Consider the following 16,421-nt stretch of genomic DNA (forward strand, 5'->3'; position numbering starts at 1 on the left):
CTTTCGAACACGTTTTGGCTCGAGTTCGGCTCGTCTTCAACACTACCCCGACAAACTTTCAAGCGCTTTTCAGTTCTACTTCGACATTACTTCGATTCTACTTTGAAACGGCTTCGACTCAACTCCGGCTATCTTCAGCAATATGTACTCCCGCTTAGTTGCGCATTTAAAACCAATTGTTTATAACGTTTTACTCAATGACACTGCGACTCCCAGCTCTGTGATTGAGTGAAAGTATCTTCTATTTCGACCAAAAATTTAAAAAAAAAGTACTTCGGCAAACTATTTCGGCCAAGAGGTTCAACCAGACATTAACTTTAAATGTAACTAACTGGAGAATTTAAGCCATTCAGCTGTGAGGAAGGCTATTTTTGCCCCTCCTGTGCAATTTAGTGGCTTACCTCTAGTTGTAGCAATAAGCAGTTAAGAGGGAGCTTGGGACTATGCACACACCTCAGCTTAGGTCGTTTACATCAAATTCTAGGCCAATTGTCTGTCATATTTTGGCAGTTTGACAGCTGTCAAGTCAAATTTGGGCCACATTTTCTATCCAAGTTAAAGTGTTTTCAATTAATTGTCTTGCTGTGGCAGTCTGCTAACTGTCAGCAAATTTGTTTGAAGAATTTGTAGAGAAATTGGCCCATTAATGTTAGTTTTCACTTCACACTTTAAACCAATCGTCTAATTAAATGTACATCATGGATCACACGAGGAACTTGGAGAGGACTCAGTCTGGTGTGCAATGTTCAGTGACCAATCAAAATGGCATGAGGTATGTGGAAACTTCTGTAATAGTTTGTTGTATTGCGCTGGAATATATCATCCATTCCTATGCTTAGCTTTCGCCTGTTTTGTCACAGATGAGCACTGTTCATCAGATTAATTCAAACTATTGTTGCCAAATTGACATCCACCTATGTCTGTGACAAAACTAACAGCAAAGGTTGGAATGTCTGCTGTCTTCCAGTGTGAAACAACAAACCTCTCTTTCGGCTTTCGGTTCGGCTTTCGGTTTCAGTTTTCACTTCGGCTTTCTGTTCACCTTTCGATATGGAACATAATTGGCTCTAATTTACTACATAAAGGCTTGATAACGACTTACTCGCTACCAGGCCACTGCTCATTCACTGTCCAGGACACCCTAAGGAGTCTTCCAATCGGGGTGCCAACTTTTACTGGCACAGGAACACTCAGGGTTTCTTTGGACGCCAAATTTTTCAAATAGGAATGCGCTCCCCCCTCATGTACACTAACCTAGGTCTTGTGGATTAATGTAGAAATTATGTAATGTATTTGTTATAAAGAATAAAAACAAAACAACCTGTGCCTCAGAGTGTTATGTTCTTTAATTGTAAGGTTACAACATTTTTCAACAACTTGACAACATTTTTTATTACACAACAGCCTATTTTCGGGGGCACTATTTAGGTCCTGTGGATTAACTTAGAAATTATGTAATGTATCTGTTCTTACAAATAAAAACAAAACAACCTGTGCCTCAGAGTGTTATGTTCTTTAATTGTAAGGTTACAACATTTTTCAACAACTTGACAATATTTTTTATTGCACGACAGCCTATTTTCGGGGGCACCATTTAGGTCCTGTGGATTAACTTAGAAATTATGTAATGTATCTGTTCTTACAAATAAAAACAAAACAACTCATGTCTCACAGTGTGATTTTCTTTAATTGTAAGCTAACAACACTTTTCAACAACTTGAAAATATTTCTTAATCCAGGACAGCCCATTTTCGGGGGCACTATTTTGGTCCTGTAGATTAATTTAGAAATTATGTAATGCATCTGTTATTAACAATAAAAACAAAACAACTTGTGTCTCGGAGTGTTATGTTCTTTATTTAAGGTAAAATAAATGATCTTTTAAACAAGCTAACAAATTTATTTTGTCATCATCATTATCTATCTTTTTCACACTGCAGTTACTGACTTTTGTTATTGCAGGATAGCCCATTTTCGAAGGGCACGTCGGACCTCTCAATTAACAAAGAGATTCTGTATTATATTGCAAAACTAAAATGAGAAAAACCTGTGTCTCAAACTGCTTTGTTCCATGAGGAATCAACACTTTTTATAAAAGGAGATAACAAATTTATCACAGAATGATTATTGCTCAATTTTGAGAACATGCTACAAATTTTGCAAACATTCTGCAATTGACCACATGCACTCATTTTCAGGAGTGCCTTCCCTATTAAAATTCAAATTAGGCCAAAACATAACTTTTTTCAGCGAGGTCATACGCTCCATTCAGAAGCATTTTTGCTTTGCAAAGAAATTACATTGAGCAGTTACTAACCAAACTATAATACAGCTACAGGTTCCAATATCTGCTACACCATTAACAGTAATATCTGGCAGCAGTGAATGGAGAGATCACATTTGATTGATGAGCAATTTTCTCTAATTGGACCATTTACTGGATCACATGTCACTTCCAGAGGGTAAGTAATCTTAAAACACTTTGCCAATATTCTTACAGATAATTTCTATTTTAATTTCCAGGACACTTCATTACCAGCCAAACCCTTGCACTAGAAGACAAATGATCAAAAGAGCAATAAAGAGATACACCATAAATCTACTGTCGCCTGAGGAAGTAAAATCACATTTCCGTTTTCAAAGGTTAAATGCTGCAGACAATTCTCATCAATTTGCTCCCCTAAAGGAAAAAACTAAAATGTATCCAAAATGCAAAGCGTTTAAAATTCAGGCTTTACTGGGATTCAATCCCATGACCTCCATGACAAAATACCTTCCAACTTAAGAAATATCAAACAAGTGGGGCCTTTAAAATTCAGACTTTGATGGGATTCAAATCCATGACCTCCATCAAAAAATATTTCCAACTACAAGAATATGAAGAAACAAAGGCCTTAAAAATTCTGGATTTGATGGCATTCAAACCCACAACAATATCACAAAATATTTTCCAGAATAACAAATATTAAAACAGAAAGCCTTAAAAATTCAGGCTTTCATGGGATTCAAACCCATGACCATATCACAAATTGTTTTCAAGCTTATGAACTGTAAAATTAAAAAGCTTTAAAAATTCTGCCTTTGACTGGATTCAAACCAGTGACCCTATCACAAAATACTTTCCAGCTTCTGAAATATCAAAGGAGAGACCCTTAAACATTATGCCGTTCACAGGATTCAAACCCATGAAACAGTATCACAAAATATTTTCCAGCTTATGAAAATATCAAAAAAGTCAAGGCCTTAAAACCTAAGGCTTTGGAAGGATTCAAACCAATGACCCTACCACAAAATATTTTCCAGCTCATGAAATATCACAGGAGAAAGACTAAAAAATTCAGGATTTGATGACCTTAAAAACCACCATTCTATCAAAAATATTTTCCTGCCTATAAAATATCAAAGGGGAAAGCCTATATATCTCTGCCTTTCATGGGATTCACACCCACGAATCTATCACAAAATATTTTCAAGCCTATATATATCAAAGGCAAAAGCCTAAAAAACTCTAGCTTTTATGGGATTCAAACCCATGACCTTATCACAAAATTTTTTTCAGCTCATGAAATATCAAACGAAAAAGCCTATAAAATAATGCCTTTCATGGGATTCGAACCCATGACACTATCACAAAATATTCTCCAGCCTATAATATATCAAAGGAAAAAGGCTCTAAAATTCTGGCTGTCATGGAATACAAACCCATGACTCTATCACAAAGTATTTTCCAGCTCATAAAATATCAAAACAGAAAGCCTATAAAAGTGTGGCTTTGATGGGATTCAAACCCATGACTTTATCACAAAATATTTTCCAGCTTATCAAATAACACAAGAGAGGCCTATAAAATTCTGGCTTTGATGGGATTCAAACCCACGACTCTATCACAAAATATTTTCCAGCTCATGAAATATCAAAGCAGAAAGCCTATAAAATTCTGGCTTTCATGGGATTCAAACCCATGACCCTATCCCAAAATATTTTCCACCTCCTGAAATATCAAAACAGAAAGCCTATAAAATTCTGCCTTTAATGGGATTCAAACCCCTCACTCTACCCCAAAATATTGTCCAGCTCATAAAATATCAAAGCAGAAAGCCTATAAAATTCTGGCTTTTATGGGATTCAAACCCATGACTCTATCACAAAATACTTTCCAGCCCATGAAATATCGAAGGAAAAAGCCTATAAAAATCTGGCTTTGATGGGATTCACACCAATGACTTTATCACAAAATATTTTCCAGCTTATCGAATAACACAGGAGAAGCCTATAAAATTCTGGCTTTGATGGGATTCAAACCCATGACCCTATCACAAACTATTTTCCAGCTTATCACATAACACAGGAGAAGCCTATAAGATTCTGGCTTTGATGGGATTCAGACCCATGACTCTATCACAAAACATTTTCCAGCCAAGAAAATATCCAAGGAAAAAGCCTATAAAATTCTGGCTTTGATGGGATTCAAACCAATGACTTTATCACAAAATATTTTCCAACTTATGAAATGACACAGGAGAAGCCTAAAGATAAAATTCTGGCTTTCATGGAATTCAAACCCATGACTCTATCACACAATGTTATCCAGCTTATGAAGTATCAAAGGGCAAGGCCTGTAAAATTCTGGCTTTGATGGGATTCAAACCCATGACTCTATCACAAACTATTTTCCAGCTTATCACATAACACAGGAGAAGCCTATAAGATTCTGGCTTTGATGGGATTCAAACCCATGACCCTATCACAACATATTTTCCAGCTTATGAAATATCAAAGAAAAGAGCCTATAAAATTCTGCCTTTCATGGGATTCAAACCCATGACTCTATCACAAAATATTATCCAGCTTATAAAATATCAAAGGGCAAAGCCTATAAAATTCTGGCTTTGATGGGATTCAAACCCATGACCCTATCACAAACTATTTTCCAGCTTATCACATAACACAGGAGAAGCCAATAAGATTCTGGCTTTGATGGGATTCAAACCCATGACCCTATCACAACATATTTTCCAGCTTATGAAATATCAAAGAAAAGAGCCTATAAAATTCTGCCTTTCATGGGATTCAAACCCATGACTCTATCACAAAATATTATCCAGCTTATAAAATATCAAAGGGCAAAGCCTATAAAATTCTGGCTTTGATGGGATTCAAACCCATGACCCTATCACAAACTATTTTCCAGCTTATCACATAACACAGGAGAAGCCTATAAGATTCTGGCTTTGATGGGATTCAAACCCATGACCCTATCACAACATATTTTCCAGCTTATGAAATATCAAAGAAAAGAGCCTATAAAATTCTGCCTTTCATGGGATTCAAACCCATGACTCTATCACAAAATATTATCCAGCTTATAAAATATCAAAGGGCAAAGCCTATAAAATTCTGGCTTTGATGGGATTCAAACCCATGACCCTATCACAAACTATTTTCCAGCTTATCACATAACACAGGAGAAGCCTATAAGATTCTGGCTTTGATGGGATTCAAACCCATGACCCTATCACAACATATTTTCCAGCTTATGAAATATCAAAGAAAAGAGCCTATAAAATTCTGCCTTTCATGGGATTCAAACCCATGACTCTATCACAAAATATTATCCAGCTTATAAAATATCAAAGGGCAAAGCCTATAAAATTCTGGCTTTGATGGGATTCAAACCCATGACCCTATCACAAACTATTTTCCAGCTTATCACATAACACAGGAGAAGCCAATAAGATTCTGGATTTGATGGGATTCAAACCCATGACTCTATCACAAAATATTTTCCAGCCCAGAAAATATCCAAGGAAAAAGCATGTAAAACTCTGGCTCTGATGGGATTCAAACCCATGACTCTATCACAAAGTATTTTCCAGCTCATAAAATATCAAAGAAGAAAGCCTATAAAATTCTGGCTTTGATGGAATTCAAACCCATGACTCTATAACAAAATACTTTCAAGCTCATGAAATATTAAAGAAGAAAGCCTACAAAATTCTGGCTTTGATGGGATTCAAACCCATGACTCTATCACAAAATATTTTCCAGCCTAGAAAATATCCAAGGAAAAAGCCTATAAAATTCTCGCTTTGATGGGATTCAAATCCATGACACTATCACAACCTATTTTCCAGCTTATCACATAACACAGGAGAAGCCTATAAGAGTCTGGCTTTGATGGGATTCAAACCCATAACTCCATCACAAAATATTTTCCAGCTCAGGAAATATCAAAACAGAAAGCCTATACAATTCTGGCTTTGATGGGATTCAAACCCATGACTCTATGACAAAATATTGTCCAGCTCATGAAATATCAAAGCAGAAAACCTATAAAATGCTGGCCTTCATGGGATTCAAACCCATGACCCTATCACAAGATATTTCCCAGCTTATTAAATATCAAAGGAAAGAGCTTAAAAAATTCTGGCTTTGATGGGATTCAAACCCATGACTCTGTCAGAAAGTATTTTCCAGCCTAGAAAATATCATAGGAAAAAGCCTATAAAATTCTGGCTTTGATGGGATTCAAACCCATGACTCTATGACAAAATATTTTCCAGCACGTAAAATATTAAAGCAGAAAGCCTATAAAATTCTGGCTTTAATGGGATTCAAACCCATGACTTTATCACAAAATATTTTCCAGCTCATGAAATATCAAAGGAGAAAGCCTAAAAAATCCTGGCTTTGATGGGATTCAAACCCATGACCCTATCACAAAATATTTTCCACCTCAGGAAATATCAAAACAGAAAGCCTATACAATCTTGGCTTTCATGGGATTCAAACCCATGACTCTATGACAAAATATTGTCCAGCTCATGAAATATCAAAGCAGAAAGCCTATAAAATTCTGGCTTTGACGGGATTCAAACCCATGACCCTATCACAAGATATTTTCCAGCTTATGAAATATCAAAGGAAAGAGCTTATAAAATTCTGGCTTTGATGGGATTCAAACCCATGACTCTATCACAAAATATTTTTCAGCTCATCAAATATCAAAACAGAAAGCCTATAAAATTCTGCCTTTCATGGGATTCAAACCCACAACTCTATTACAAAATATTTTCCAGCCTATAAAATATCAAAGGAAAAGCCTATAAAATTCTGGCTTTGATGGGATTCAAACCCATGACTTTATCACAAAATATTTTCCAGCTCATGAAATATCAAAGGAGAAAGCCTAAAAAATCCTGGCTTTGATGGGATTCAAACCCATGACCCTATCACAAAATATTTTCCACCTCAGGAAATATCAAAACAGAAAGCCTATACAATCTTGGCTTTCATGGGATTCAAACTCATGACTCTATGACAAAATATTGTCCAGCTCCTGAAATATCAAAGGAGAAAGCCTATAAAATTCTGGCTTTGATGGGATTCAAACCCATGACCCTATCACAAAATATTTTCCAGCTCAGGAAATATCAAAACAGAAAGCCTATACAATCTTGGCTTTCATGGGATTCAAACCCATGACTCTATGACAAAATATTGTCCAGCTCATAAAATATCAAAGCAGAAAGCCTATAAAATTCTGGCTTTGATGGGATTCAAACCCATGACCCTATCACAAGATATTTTCCAGCTTATGAAATATCAAAGGAAAGAGCTTATAAAATTCTGGCTTTGATGGGATTCAAACCAATGACTTTATCAAAAAATATTTTCCAGCTTATGAAATATTAAAGAAGAAAGCCTATAAAATTCTGGCTTTCATGGGATTCAAACCCATGACTCTGTCACAAAGTATTTTCCAGCCTAGAAAATATCATAAGAAAAAGCCTATAAAATTCTGGCTTTGATGCGATTCAAACCCATGACTCTATCAATAAATATTTTCCAGCTCGTAAAATGTTAAAGCAGAAAGCCTATAAAATTCTGGCTTTCAAGGGATTCAAACCCATGACTCTATCACAAAATATTGTCCAGCTCCTGAAATATCAAAACAGAAAGCCTATAAAATTCTGGCTTTGATGGGATTCAAACCCATCACTATTGCAAAATATTTTCCAGCTCATGAAATATCAAAACAGAAAGCCTATAAAATACTGGCTTTGATGGGATTCAAACCCATGGACCCTATCACAAAATATTTTCCAGCTCATGAAATATCAACACAAAAAGCCTATACAATCTTGGCTTTCATGGGATTCAAACCCATGACTCTAAGACAAAATATTGTCCACCTCATGAAATATCAAAGCAGAAAGCCTATAAAATTCTGGCTGTCATGGGATTCAAACCCATGACCCTATCACAAGATTTTCCAGCTTATGAAATATCAAAGGAGCTTATAAAATTCTGCCTTTGATGGGATTCCAACTCATGACTTTATCACAAAATATTGTACAGCTCATGAAATATCCAAACAGAAAGCCTATACAATCTTGGCTTTGATAGGATTGAAACCCATGACTCTATGACAAAATATTGTCCACTTCATGAAATATCAAAGCAGAAAGCCTATAAAATTCTGGCTTTGATGGGATTCAAACCCATGACACTATCACAAGATATTTTCCAGCTTATGAAATATCAAAGGAAAGAGCCTATAAAATTCTGGCTTTGATGGGATTCAAACACATGACTCTACCACAAAATATTTTCCAGCTCATAAAATATCAAAGGAGAAAGCCTATAAAATTTTAGCTTTGATGGGATTCAAACCCATGACCTTATCACAAGATATTTTCTATCTTATGAAATATCAAAGGAAAGAGCCTATAAAATTCTGGCTTTGATGGGATTCAAACCCACGACTCTATGATAAAATATTGTCCAGCTCATGAAATATCAAAGCAGAAAGCCTATAAAATTCTGGCTTTGATGGGATTCAAACCTATGACCCTATCACAAACTATTTTGCAGCTTATCGAATAACACAGGAGAAGCCTATAAGATTCTGGCTTTGATGGGATTCAAACCCATAACTCTATCACAAAATATTTTCTAGCCTAGAAAATATCAAAGGAAAAAGCCTACAAATTTCTGGCTTTGATGGGATTCAAACCCATGACTCTATCTTAAAATATTTTCCATCTCATGAAATATTAAAGCAGACAGCCTATAAAATTCTGGCTTTGATGGGATTTAAACCCATGACTCTATCACAAAATGATTTCCAGCTCATGAAATATCAAAGCAGAAAGCCTACAAAATTCTGGTTTTGATGGGATTCAAACCCATGACTTTACCATAAAATATTTCTAGCTGATCAAATAAAACGGGAGAAACCTATAAAATTCTGCCTTTGATGGGGTTCAAACACAGGACCCAATCACAAACTATTTTCCAGCTTATTAAATAACACAGGAGAAGCTTATAAAATTCTGGCTTTGATGGGATTCAAACCCATGAGCCTATCACAAAATATTTTCCAGCCTATAAAATTCTGGCTTTGATGGGATGCAAACCCATTACTCTGTCATAAAAATATTTTCCAGCTCATGAAATATCAAAGCAGAGAGCCTATAAAATTCTGGCTTTCATGGGATTCAAACCCATGACTCTATCACAAAATATTTTCCAGCCCATGAAATATCAAAGAAGAAAGCCTTTAGAATTCTCGCTTTGATGGGATTCAAACCCATGATTCTATCAAAAATATTTTCCAGCTCATGAAATATCAAAACAGAAAGTCTATAAAATTCTGGCTTTGATGGAATTCAAACCCATGACCCTATGAGAAAACATTTTCCAATTATGAAATATAAAAGGAGACAGCCTTTAGAATTCTCGCTTTGATGGAATTGAAACCAACGACCCTATCACAAACTGTTTTCCATCATATAAAATATAAAAGCACAGAGCCTATAAGATTCTGGCTTGGATGGGATTCAAACCGATTACCCTATCAGAAAATATTTTCTAACTTATGAAATATCAAACTAGAAAGTGTACAAAATTCTGGCTTTGATGGGATTCAAACCCATGACCTCCAAGACAAAATATTTTTCAACTTAGAAATATCAAATGAGTATAAAGCCTTTAAATTTTAGGTCTTGGTGGGATTCAAACCAATGGCCACTATGACAAAATATTTTTCAGCTTAAGAAATATCAATGCAGTAAAGGATTAACATTTTGCAACTTAAAAAATAACATTTAGCAAAATTATTTTGAAAGGAAGAATCCTTTAGAATTCAGACGTTGATGAGATGCAAACTTGCGACCAGTTTGTAATGGCCTTTGAGGGGTGAAGAATGGACTACAACTTCATTTCCTTTCTGCTGAGAAACTAGAAATTGACATGCTTGTATGAGAGTAAAATAAATTCTGATGTGGTAAAGGAAAAGCATTAATTTTGAACTTTACTGATGGTAAATGAAGAAAGGTAAGGAAGGATTCCAAAATTATGTGACTTGTGGGTTTTCAAGACCTCTACAGATTATTTGCTTTCTTTGAAGAAAATGGAGACTTAAGTTAAAATAAAATAAGTTTCTGAATCTAAGTAGAAGAAACTTTAAGGAATCAACTCATTTTAATATCAAAATTTACTAAAAGGCATTAAAATGCAACTTGTACATAAGTATAGGGGGATTCCAGGAAATGAGAGATCATTGTCTAAAAATTCAGTCTTCAATGAGATTGAAGTCCAATTCACAATAGAGCAATTTTCAATTGAGCGTCGTAAACCCAGAACCAAACCAATCATTAACCAATGAGACCACTTAGCTAGTTTCAAACCATAGCTAAACCAAAACCAAAGTAATGGCCTGATTACTTTAGAGACTAAATTGCAAAAAACCCTCTATAAAATGTAATTAGAATCATATTAGAATACCAGTGAATGATCATGTGCTACAAAGTTCCTTTTCTCTAGTGCCCAGTACTGAGTGCAGCAGAAACGTCACAGTGGGCCTGCATGATTACACCCAAAGTGAGCAGTCAGGTTGGACAGCCAGCTGCAGAGATATTGAGGGTTACAATTCCCATGTAGAGCAGTCTAGCACGCTGGACAAGCAGCCTTGGGATTTTCATCTACATGTAATATACGGAGATTATATTGGAAAACCTACCTCGTGGGTTCTTAGCACCCTACATATAGGAGTCTTAGTGGACAAGCAGCCTCAATGATTCTCCACCCCACACATAGGAGGCTATACGGACAAGCAGCTTTATGGATTCTACACAGTACACTCATATTGGAGAAGAAACCTTATGGATTCAAAATCACTATTACTGAGCCAAACCATGCTGGACAGCAGGATATAATTACAGCCAGGGACATAGAGGTAACTTCAATAAATTCATACATTGCTGTCTTTTGTCTATACTTAAACAATAAGTATTTCTAAGCCAATGCGTTTTCCCAGGAATTATCTGTACCCCCAAGGATGGTTTACTGGTTTGGAACCCCACACCAGACTCGAGGAGAACAAGACTGCTGATGCATGAAGATGTAACCATATATTCACCCCTGTATAGAGTATAGAGGTTACAAGTTTCTAGTGATTACAGAAAGTTAGATCTACCTGTCCCGAAAAACTTGACAGTTAAAATGTCTGGACTCTTTCCTTAATTACTCTTTAGCGCAACATATACAGTTGTCCAAGATGTCTGCATTTCCAAAGTTCCTTGCCCATAATACTACATGACTGTACCAGTGCAATGAAGCTGACCAAGTTCCTTTCATGACATCGCCTTTGAGAGAAATGAATGGACAAATCAGAGCAGCCACACCTACCTTAAAGGATGATATCAAAGATATAAAGGCTGGCAAGCCCTCGAGGTAAGATAATACTATTGCCATACATGTAGCTATACCTCTGAAATAGGGATAAAATTAATAAGCAACTTCTGATGATTTGTGTTCAATTGAGGCATCAACTGGTGCATTGCAGACTGCAAGCTAAGTGTGTGGTTATTAAGTCTGAAAAAATGTACACCATTAGTAACTTCTGGCCCTGGTTGTTCGAAAAGTGGATAGCACTATCCACCAAATAAATCACTATCCAGTGCAGAAGTGTTAACAAAACAAACCAGGCCATCCACCAAATAGTGATTTACCCAGTGGATAGCATTATACACCTTTTGAACAACCTGGGCCTGAACTAGTAGTTTCATTATAGTCAGCAAGATATCATAGTGTTTTGTTTTAATTTGCTTCCTTTTTTTATACTCCAAAAACATTTTTCATTGCACTTGATAAGCAGCATATGCTAAATAACTCAAATTGATGACCACATACGTAATATTTTTAAAACAATAAGATGTATAAACTCACCTGAGTTTAATATTCCAGTGACTGCATTTTGTCCATTTTTTTTCAGCCAGTGAGGACAGACAACCACTACTGAAGAGGTCAATTACAAACAGTACTATAATCCCTGCCTCAATGTGTAGAGCTGATCAAGTTACGATCTGGACTCTTGCTGGACATGACAACAGAAAGGCCACATAAATTAAAGTGAACATTCCAAGGACTGTTAAGTTTCAATTACTCCAGAGTTGTATATTAAGTCTCTAGTTTAATCAGTGACAGATCTAGGGGAGGGGCCCGGGGGGGGGGAGGGGGCACCCGGGTCCTCCGCCCCCCTATTTTCTGTAAAAAAAAAAGAAATCCCAAAAGGAAGAAAAGCTGGCAGGGCAAGCAACCCCCCCCCCCCCTTCCCCCCTAGCTCAAGGTCTGGATCCGCTACTGTTAACATTACATTTATTGACACTTCAGTGGGTTAGAAGAAAATCTCTAGAAATTCAATAGCCCTACAAGAACTACAGAAAACATAACTGGTCATTTCTCTTGTTTATAAAACAATTTCAATTTTTTTAATCATATATTTTTAGATTTCAGTTGTGTAATAGATTTAGTTTTTTATTCCCTTGTCGTGGCAAAAAATCAATACTAATGCATTCAGTTTCAGGTTTGTCTAGTTTTAGTTACTAGTTCTTGTGTCATGCTGTTGATTTGTTTCAGTACCTATTCTAATCTGAATATACCAACTTAGGTCAAAACATCAAATGAAACTTCTAAATAAAATCTATAGGTCACAAAGCCGCTATTTCAAAAGAATAGCAAATTAATGCTATTATTTAGAAATAATAGCTTTAACATTGAAATACAACTTGAAAGCTATTGCATTAAAGAATAATAGCTTGAAAGCCATTATTTAGAAATTCAATAGCTTGCTCCATAACATCTTTAAAGTAATAATTGCTTTAAAGAAATCAAACTATCATAACTTTAAAACGATACCTTTTAAAGCTATTATTTGTTAACAATGATAATTATTATTGTTAAAAAATAATCAACTTTTAACAAAGATATCATTTTAAAATTATAATAGCTTAATCCGAGCTTTTATTTAGAAGGTTTATTTAATGTTTAGGCCTGAATACATATGTTAGATCACTCTTGACTGAAAAAAAATCAATAGCATGACACATAAGCTTTTAACCAGACCTGGGCAAGAGTGAAACTGATTGCAATTGACCTTGATTTCTGTCATCACCAGGGAATAATTCAAAAATGTTTAAAGAAACATTCAGTTGGGGTTTCTTCATGTTTGGAAACTCTGAGAAGAGAGTTCAAAATTGATGTGCAGTAGAACACTTTTGGCAAATTCAATGCAAGGTGACTGGAAATTTAATAAAATACTGTACAAAATCTAATAGATACTTATATATTAAGATTTCGAAACCACAATTCATTCAAACAATTTGCAGTACTAAAACTCTGAACTTGGGCCACTGAGTTTTCCTTCATTCTGCATTTTAAGCTTCAAGTTAATCCTAACCCCTAACCCTAACTGTAACATACTTGTTAATATTTAAATAGGGAGTTCTTGGTGTTCCTGAGTTCAGCAGACAAAAAAAAAATCAACAATCTTGTGATGTGTAATAATTATTGTTTATTGGGCGGGTGGGCAGGTGGGTTGGTGGGTTGGTGGGTTGGTGGGTTGGTGGGTAATGGTTGCGTGTGAGGTTAGTTGGATTTGGGACAAATAATGGGTACAGGTTAGAGTAAGGGCTTGGTTTAGATCAGGGTTTTATAGATTGAGGCTTTGGACTTTCAGATCTCCCATAATATAAACTCATTCAAGTGTTTGCAAAAAGCTATATATAAACATAACAAGGCCAATTTCCATTTAACAAAAATAATAATAATAAAATGAGAACTTATCACAAGGTGGTTTTGAAACTGTCTACATACCCTCTGCCGCTATGTCTACATAAAGATGACCAACAGTCTGTACAGTCAATCCACTTCTAGACTTCTTAACTTTAAGACTTGAACTCACAAGTTTTCGTTTTGTTTATTTGCTCCGAAACAAACAAGAATCATGTAGTCCCAGAACTTTAAAAACAAACCTATTTGACCACTATAAACAGAGTGTTGGTCATCTGAGGATGTAGGATCTGCACAGTATTTAGATTTGACATTACATTAAAATAGTAATTAAGCTTATGTTGTAATAAAAAGCAGGAATGGCATTAAAGCATCTTGTCGTTTTCATTTCTGTTTTGTAACTTATTAAAATTCACGGGATTCCCCATAAAAAAAACTAGCCAGCTGAGTTTCATTACATGCAACATGTCAAATTAAGATAGTTGTAGCTGGTTTATGTCATTTATGTTGACATAACTTGCAACACACATTCATACTGTACCTCCTTCTCAGCTGCCTGCATGACCATCTTCATGTCGAGCGAAGGTTGTGATTAAGGTTTCCCTCGTGTAACCATCGGACAGACAAGCTTTCAACAACCCCTGTTCTGGGGCCCGGGTCAATCGGTCCATCACTACATGTAGTTGTCGGTTGTACTAAAATACGGTAAAATAGATTAAACCTCGTAAGATATTGTTATTGGATTTTGAAGACGGAGTGAGTTGCAGATAAGGTAAAATGGCTCTATAGATCATATACACCATAAGCCACCTTTCGTGCGCGACTTGACTTGGTGGGAGGGAGCCTGCGCATCGCGTCCACGAAAAAATGAGCTGTCGTTTTCAGTCGTTTGCTGAAAAAGATTAGGAAAAAAAGTTGTTTTTAACCTGTGAACGTGGAGATAACCATACCCGAATTATCGTTAAGTTGCGAAAGTAAACACCGGTATCGTCCCTACTTCTGGCGATGATATGGTTTGAGTTCGTAGCAAATATAACGCGCGCTCTAATTGGCTTACTCTAAGGCATTATCCTCCCTTATTATATGGCTAGCTCCGTGAGCGGGCAAGATGAATCAAATCCTGCGCTGTGATTGGCTACCCGAACGGGCAAGATGGAGCTATCTTGCCCGCTCGGGACTACCCGCCGTGTCCCGCAAGAAAACTTTCCCCGAAAGCCATATAATAAATCCTTTATTGACCAAGCTTGTTCGGTCAAGATGGCTGGATATTGGCCTCGTTCTTTTTTTTGCGCGTTTTTGGACCTCGACTCCGTCTCGGTCTATAAACACGCAAAAAAAGACCTTGGCCAATATCCAGCCATCTTGACCTCACACTTGGTCAATAACCCATACTTACTATATGGCTAGCTCCGTGAGCGGGCAAGATGAATCAAATCCTGCGCTGTGATTGGCTACCTGAGCGGGCAAGATGGAGCTATCTTGCCCGCTCGGGACTACCCGCCGTGTCCCGCAAGAAAAACTTCCCAGAAAGCCATATAATAAATCCTTTGTTGACCAAGCTTGTTCGGTCAAGATAGCTGGATATTGGCCTCGTTCTTTTTTTGCGAGTTTATGGAACTCGACTCCGTCTCGGTCCATAAACATGCAAAAAAAAGAACTTGGCCAATATCCAGCCATCTTGACCTCACACTTGGTCAATAACCCATACGTAATGCCTGCAAAGACAAAGCAAAAAGCGTTGGTCTTTACGGGAAAATCCCAAGCCTCGGCCTTGCCAAGGTCTCTGATTGAGGTTTTCCCTTCCAAGACTTTACCTTTTGGTTAATAAGTAGCCCATAAGTAGTTAATAACTGGCGGATCATTCCCTGCTCTCTCATAATTTTCGTTCCCACCAGACATTTAATAGTCTACACAGCAGCAAAGCATTTTGTAACAAGTTATTTTTAATTATTAATCTTTTCCCAACTCCACCCCGTTGCGTTTTAGTAGCCGGGTTGATATTTTGCTAACCTTGCTGGTCTGTGGACGGACTACTAGACATAGCCACACGAACGCTCTTGCTGGCGAACAATGCATATGCATACTGTTGCAAAAACACGACAGAAAATACAAGATATGGCCAACTGAAGAACCCTCTCAATATCCAAATTATAAAATGCATACCTCTTATTAACCTCATCTTTTCGGTCCGTTCTGTAAGTTAGCAATACGAGTCAATTTGAAATCGTTGTTAAGTCGGTAGCACAGTTTAATTCACAGTTACCTTTACTTGCTAAAAAACTTAAAAGCAATCGCGAAACATTTTGGTAACAAACACAGCTTTGAATTTTAGTGGGCCGTATAGT

The 16,421-nt window shown here is 36.5% G+C and overlaps 1 long non-coding RNA gene across 2 annotated transcripts; it reads right to left on the reverse strand.

Moving 5' to 3' along the window:
- Nucleotides 1–8,802: 8,802 nt before the first annotated feature.
- Nucleotides 8,803–16,015, reverse strand: LOC145478217 (uncharacterized). Of its 2 annotated transcripts, XR_014048212.1 has the most exons (4): nt 14,887–16,015; nt 14,618–14,771; nt 12,235–12,382; nt 8,805–11,651 (listed from the first exon to the last, which is right to left on the reverse strand). It is a non-coding gene; the product is annotated as an uncharacterized LOC145478217 (long non-coding RNA). The 2 variants fall into 2 exon arrangements; XR_014048210.1 differs by having other exon boundaries at nt 8,803–11,651; nt 14,618–16,015.
- Between the last annotated feature and the right edge of the window lie 406 nt (nt 16,016–16,421).

Source organism: Orbicella franksi, chromosome 1 (assembly GCF_964199315.1).
Source record: "Orbicella franksi chromosome 1, jaOrbFran1.1, whole genome shotgun sequence".
Classification (NCBI taxonomy): domain Eukaryota; kingdom Metazoa; phylum Cnidaria; class Anthozoa; order Scleractinia; family Merulinidae; genus Orbicella; species Orbicella franksi.